The sequence below is a fragment of the Amblyomma maculatum genome, chromosome 1 (assembly GCF_055883805.1).
Source record: "Amblyomma maculatum isolate TAMU_Amacu chromosome 1, ASM5588380v1, whole genome shotgun sequence".
Classification (NCBI taxonomy): Eukaryota; Metazoa; Arthropoda; class Arachnida; order Ixodida; family Ixodidae; genus Amblyomma; species Amblyomma maculatum.
The window spans coordinates 168430020-168437407 of record NC_139344.1 but is presented as its reverse complement, the minus strand read 5'-3'; the positions used below and the strand labels follow the sequence as shown (position 1 = coordinate 168437407).

General features: G+C 43.4%; 1 long non-coding RNA gene across 1 annotated transcript; it reads left to right on the top strand.

Moving 5' to 3' along the window:
* Nucleotides 1–1945: 1945 nt before the first annotated feature.
* Nucleotides 1946–7155, top strand: LOC146204842 (uncharacterized). The gene is made up of 2 exons (XR_014704062.1): nt 1946–2488; nt 3069–7155. It is a non-coding gene; the product is annotated as an uncharacterized LOC146204842 (long non-coding RNA).
* Nucleotides 7156–7388: the final 233 nt, after the last annotated feature.

Sequence of the window (7388 nt, the reverse complement as noted above, 5' to 3'; positions counted from 1 at the left end):
ACACATGAGTGTGTATGTATATATATATATATATATATATATATATATATATATATATATATATATATATATATATATATATATATATATATATATATATATACCGGGTGTCCCAGCTAACTTGAACCAAGGGGTTGTGGGGCCCTACGCCACATATCTTTAGCGCCCGAGGCGCGCCGCGTTTTCAACGGCCGCGCCACTATCCCAAGGCTCCTTGCGCGCTGCCGGTTCCCCTCTCCCCGCTCGTTCGGGGATAACCGGTCCCGCGCGAGGGGTCTATAAAGGAAGGCTTGTGCCGCCGTCTCGTCCTTCTTGGTCCCTGGCTCGTCGCTCCTGCTTCGCTCCCGGCTCTCTCCACGGAAACGACCCGCAGCCACCCGGACGACGACCCCGGACAGCCTCGACGACGCCCGCGCTTAACGTGAGATAAAGGATGTTTGCTGTACGGCCCACTGTGTGTTTGTCGTGCGCATGCCTCGGGCAGAGAAATCGCCCACAGGGTACAAATAATATATTCGAGGTAGGTCAGTAAAACCAGTTGAATGCAACTGCCAGCCTCCTTGTGCACCACAGGCATTTTTGTGTTTTGCAATTACTTAATTAGCTAATTACGCTAATTTTTCTAACTTACTAAATATTCACCTTAGACCAAAAATATGCATTGGAAAGTTGTAGACCACCTTCAGAAACCCCCATTTCATTAATTGCGATAAAGAAAGTCTCACGTGTATCGTTTTTTTTTTTTTTTTCCTGGCTCAAGAGAAAGCCCGCGAAATACAAATAATACACGTGACTAGCGCATTTGAGCGCCACGATTGTGGTGCTCTCAGTCGTGGTTTCAGCGAACGAAATCGGCTGCGGCCGTGACCCGATGGTCCCGTTGCAGCGGCAGGCTGAAATGTTGGCGATGGTTGGAGCATGCTCGAGCTCGCCCGTCGCCACCGAGATAAGGTGGTGTCCAACGTTACTCGCTGCCTCGCTGCTACTTGCACCGTCACGTGGGCCGGCTGTCTGACGCAGGCGAAGAAGCCATAGCAGGCATATATCGGCCTTCCGCTTCAACGGGGCCGAGGAGACACGGCCGCAGTTGATTTTGTTCACTCAAACCACGACTGAGAGAGCCACAATCGTGCACAATCGTATGCAACTAGCTCAAATATATTATTTTGTAACCCTTGATATATATATATATATATATATATATATATATATATATATATATATATATATACCGGGGGCCCGATCCTCGATATTCGCCTTCCCCTGGCGGCGCCATATTGTCTTTCTGATTGGCTCTGAAAAGAGTCACGTGCTTCAAACTTGTGGCGCGAAACCATCAGTTGAGGCAAGCACTTTTAGCGGTTACGTCAAAATGACGTAGCCGTGAAAATTGATTTCAACCGGAGCTATCCTTGTTGCCTGGATGACAAATACGAATGATTTTGGAGTGGAAGCAAAGTTACTGATGGTGGTTTGGAGAACACTTACGCTCGATTAACCAATGTGATGAAAATAATGGCATACTGGGAAGGAGCGGATGCTCAAATTTGATTGGCTGGAGCTATGTCACGTGAAACACGTGATACGCAGGCATATTTAGATTACGTCAAATTGACGCGTCATGACGTAACTGATGTGCCGCCATTACCGAAAATGCTGACGTTTGGCCGCCATAATTTCGCCGAGTGGCGAGGTGCCCGAATTATGCTAATGAGACTATGGCGACAGGCAAGCTGATTTATGCAGCCGTTAGCCTACCGTAGTTTCTTAGCTTGTTATTAAAAGTAAAAGGATAACTTTATATACACCTTGCATGGCTTTTAAACGCAATAGAAAGGCAAATAATGAGCGCGTATGAAATAAAGGACGCTTGAGACAATCTGTAATGGGGGCAGAAGCTTGCGGCCGCTTGACGGCGCTAACTGCTTTCTTATTTCAAACCCTTTCTTCCCATGGTAAGAAATCATTGGTCTGTGCGGTTATGATAACCCAGCAATGGCGGCGGCCATGGAGGGAGGCATGAAGGGAGGTACGCTTTCATTATAGTGAACTAGAATATATATTCTAGTTCACTATAGCTTACATGGAGGAAAGAAAGAACTTGTACGCTTATGAGTGGTCTTCGTGCCGTTCGTCGTCTGCAAGTAGTGATCGAGGATTTGCTGCAGCACAGCAATGCTGTCAAATTGTCTTGAAAGATAGCTCGTCAGTACAGTCAGATCAATCATCTGACGAGGAGTGTAGTGTGGCGGCTTTGCAAGCTCCGAGGCGAGAATTGTCCTGCGCTCGGAATGTTGAACTGTTGAGCTACTGGTGCTTCGGGTGTGATCGCCAGTGGTGAACGCCTCTGATGTTGGATGGCACGAAATGTATTCGTTCGGCCGAGCGACAAGCTCCCGGAATGTGTCGGGCTTCTCGATGGGTGTCGACCAGCAGGGCAACGCAGTCAATCTGCTGGAAATGGTGCAGCACGTCGAGCATCACAGAGGTAAGTGCAATAAGAAAACCTGTAAAGGTGACTGTTCATACAGCGTCATTCGCATTCAAGTTGTACGCAGGCGGGAAATGACTGAAGATTAAAGGAATACTCACAGGACGCATGCGGCGAATCCGATATTTTTAATCAGCACTTTGCGTTGCTTTTAGCTGCATATTTCTACGACGCATTATAATTTTCTTCAACTTCTCTACACTGCACGAACTTAAAAAAAAAAAAAAAAAAAAAAAAAAAAAAAAAACCGAGTGTGCTTGTAGTTGTCAAGATTTCTTGGTTAATGGTTTCGACGACCGAGGAAGAAAAAACAAGTGAAATCGCCTGATATAAGTCGTTCCCTTAATTGCAAAAAAAGAAAGAAAAAGTTAGCCACAATACAATTTCCGCCACCAAGCCGTCTTTACCTGTTACGGAAATGGTTCACTTAGGTTTAGGTTTTGCACTGACCATTTCTTGCATTCATAGATTACACTTTACCGCAGCCTAGCTTGTAGCTTTGATGATTTTGAATGTTCCTGTGCCATGCGTGTTTGATATTTTATTTGCATATAATTTAGGCACTAAACATTTGCAGGTGATCGTGTGGACCTTGTGCAGCCGTTGCAGCACTTCCAATCCGAGTCATCATGTGGTCGAGAAGTCCTGGGGCCATATTCAACATCATTAACCTCTCTGCTAGGCTTGTATAATCTGGGAGGCCACGCCTTGTCCCTGGACGGCCACATCAGATGTGAAGTGCTATGCAGATGGACAGCTCTTTTTGAAGATCGTTACAGCTTGTAGTGTGTGCAGATCACATGACATTGACGCCACCTGCAAATGGTAATCGCAGCAGGAACATCAACAAGTACAAGGAAGAGGACGTGCAACATTTATATTAACTCGGACAGGAACAACTTGATCACCTGCACTTGAGATTTTCACTCGCTGTCATGATTTTGATATATGCCACAAGTGATCAATGTGCACATTCTTACTGCTTCATGTTCGATAGCATACTGCTGAAAAGCCGTCCAAGTCTTAATTTTTTCTGTGGTTTTGAGATATAACCATCTCTTTGGTGTACATTTTGTTGATAGCATGTGCAAGAACCAAGTTCAGCTTTGGGGTGGCGCAGTGGTTACGGCGCTCGACTATTGTTCCCAAAGACGCGGGATCGAATCCCGGCCTCGGCGGCCGCTTTTCGATGGAGGTGAAAAGCAAGGCGCCCATGTGCTGTGCGATGTTAGTGCACATTAGTGCGATGTTAGAACCCCAGGTGGTCGAAATTTCCGGAGCCCTCCACTACGACGTCTCTCATAGTCTGAGTCGCTTTGGGACGTTAAACCCCACAAACCAAACCAAACCTTTCCTTGGTGCTATAATTTTTTGTCTACCATCTGTAGACATACTGAGTGTATTCTACAAGTGCTGTGGCCCTTGCTGAGAGCTGTCATTCTTTGTTGTATACTTTGCTTTTTTGTGTTCTGCTTAAACTCAGTGTGCATTTTATTAAGTGCTTCATGTCAATGAAACACAGGAAGGTACAAAAACGTTCTCCTTCTACCTCCAGAAGTGCCATTCTGAGTAGGACATGCGGGCAGCAACAGTTCACAATTCACTTTGGTGTTTGTGGCAAGCAGGCAGCCTGCGATGTACTACTTCAGTGAGAATATTTGACATACGTGCACCCTGGTGGATGTGTCTGCAGTCGTTTACCATAGCAGAGTCCATTTCGTTACACCTATCTTGTGTGCTACTAGGGTGAAATGTGAGGTGCCCACTGTGTTTTTCCACAAACTGCAGAGTGAAGCGAGCTGTGCTTCTTTGTATTTGGTTGCCTTTATGCTTGTTTTCTATTGCTTCCTTCATATGCTGAATGTAGATGAACAGCAATCAACTAGTTTTCCCAAGGATAATTTGTGCATCTATTTGGTGGTCATTGTCTTTCATTGTTGTATGCACGGAAAATGAGGCCCCCGCCAACTTGTCAACCCATTTTGGCAATTTTAGATTCCACTTTTGCAAAATTTGCCAGTTTCATTTTGCACTGCAATTACTGATGCTTTGTAGTGATGTTAATCAAGATCCCAGATAACCTGTTTAACCTCTGCATCATTTGTGTGGCTCGGCGATCAATGAACATTTTTGTATTCTTCAGTTTTTTCACAAAGGCAACTATTGACTTCTCTGTTTTGTAACTAGGTGATATTGATGTGCATGTGCACCCACTGGCAAAAGTTCTTGAAGGTGGCTTCGCAGGGGAAAGAATGCATTCATTTGTGTACGGGATAAATTGCTTGACATTTCATGTTTCACTATATAACTCATAGTCACAATAATGATGCACAAGCGCAGGAGTGAAATAAAAACTTTTTGATAAGATTGTCCTTCATAAATTTTTGACTGCAGCTCTACAAAATGCTTTGCTCCTTTTGTGCATTGCTACATATCTTGTTCCATAAAATACCTCCCTCCATGATAGCGCTGTGTGTAGTCCTTCCATACCTCTATTATGAGGCTGCTATCTGGGCCATTTGCTTCTTGACACATTCTTGCTGCTGCCACATGCCCTCCGGCACTCACATATGTTAAAAGAGGGTTGGTAAAGCTCACATATTCATGCTCTAAGCCACTGGAGACTGGCTTCATCACTCGAGATGTTTATCGAATGATTGCAGCTGTGTATAACTGCTTCATTACTTTTTTTCTGTTAGTTGCTTTTGTAGCCTTCATTGTTCTTTGTGAGCTTTAAATTGAGAATTTTAAGGAAGGGGCACAAATTTTATGCCAATCACTTTCATTTCATTTATGTAGAAGCACTTTCAAGGAAACTTGTGTTTCATCATCACTTTTCAACATTTTGTACCATTGTGCTAGTACTGAGTTGTATAACTTTTTGCTCTCATAAGTGACAGCTGCGCTAGTTTCACTTACACCTATCCTATTGTCGCATGTGTTTTCTATGTTATCTAGTATCCCTATGCTTTCCTATTATATCAGCTTCAGCAATCCTCTCTGCATTTAACCCTCAGAATGTGCTGCATATTTTGCACGTCTGCTATGTGTACAGCCTAAATTGAACACCACAATATATTCTTAAGATTGCATTCAAAAGATAACTTCCTGAAGGTACAATCCTATTGAACACAGTAGACGTCATACTATCCATAAGTGAGCCATTCTTTTTCGTGATGTATTGAAGAATTTGTGAACAAAGCGATTTCATTTTATCTTGACCACATGCATCTGTTGTTTCTGTGGTACAGCCTCTGCCACAGCTGCATCTATAACTCGGCTGTTGACACTGTGGTCAAATGTCTTGCGAGCCAGCAGAGCCTAATGTAGCGTTGATGTTCAGCTATTGGCTTCTTGCTTTTTTTTTTTTTTTTGATGCAGCAACGTTAAAGCCTCTTTTCTGCACAAAACGCGACGTTGTGAGTGGAAAATCTTGGGCACATTTCAGACAGGTGACATGGCCGAGTACTCAGTGTGATGTCTCTGGCTTCACCTTTGAGATGAATGTGTGAGGTGATAAACCTTGCAGGATCTTTGGGTAATAAGACAGGCAACCCTTAGGCCATGGAAACGCATCCGTACAGCTTGGTTAGAGTGGGCTTTATAGGTATCTAGACAAGTGGTCTTCCACATAATTGGATAACTTACAGGTATATGCTACTGATATGTATCATAGAATAAATACTAGATGTTAGCAGTAGCAAAGTCGATTCACACGAATGAGAGTCTGCAGACAGGAGCCATAAAAGCTGTTGTGTCATAGGGGTAAATGCTGAGCTTGCGTGTCCCCACAATTGTTTTTAGAGCATGAAGTTTTCAAGTGCTGTGCTGGTTTGCCTGATAGCCGTCACACTGAGTGACTTGCTGAAATAATGCTTAAGGCTTGTCTTCCTGAGCCAAACATTTCTCCTTTTTGGTAGACTGCATAAAGGGAACATTCTAGGTGTGGCAGGCATTTATGCACAGATAAAATCATTCTTACACACACTATAACTACCTTTGCCCTGTCCATAACAGAATCAGGGAATACTTGCTCTGTCCCAGGTGCCGACTACCATTTAAATGACGTTGAGTTCCATAATCTTTGATACTGGTAATACTGCGGAACGCATAGCATCCCTTGACTGCAGTTGCAGCCTAGTGGTTTGAGCATTTGGGGACCAATCCTCAGTGGTGTTGGGTACTCATTGGTAAAACAGTGGGTGCTTGCTTTGCTGGTGTTGGGGTTATCTTGGGCCAAACACTTGGAGAATGGGTTTTTGACCCTATCTTGTGTTCCCTTGCTTTGTATAACTAATTTCTCTTCTTTGGTCTCCAAGGCCGTGCCACCTTTCAGATATGGCGATGAGCTGTACAAGTACAACAATACTGTAATTACTTGAATGTGTGACAGCCTTTCATTTTAGGCTGTGTATTGTAGAGTGTGCAGTGCTGTAAATAAATTTTGTATTGTTTTGTATATTGTAATTTTCAGTTTTCTTATAAGCAAGGCTTCATGTCAGGTGCATGTAAAAAAAAATGCCAAAAAGTACCGAAAGCAAATGATACACCAATTGTTAGTCAACGACGAGCTGTTTAAAGCTACAGGGAATGTGTTACGTGAGTAGCAGGTCTCTTAAAGTGTGCATGTTTTACCAAAATAAAGGACAGAAGCTATACTGCAACCTGTTGGAAGAACCATGCATACAAGACGCACTAGCTGCAAATCATACGCTCATTTAAATCACGTTTAGTTTTCCAATGATATGCAATCAGAATGTCGAAAAAGTAAATTTCATGCTTTATTCCCATATTTATGCCCGTATTCAGGTGAGGTTCATTTGAGCATGTTTTTGAGTCAGAGTGTAGAGAGTGGATGTTAGACAGTTGCACGTTGGACATTATGCATTGCTGGAAG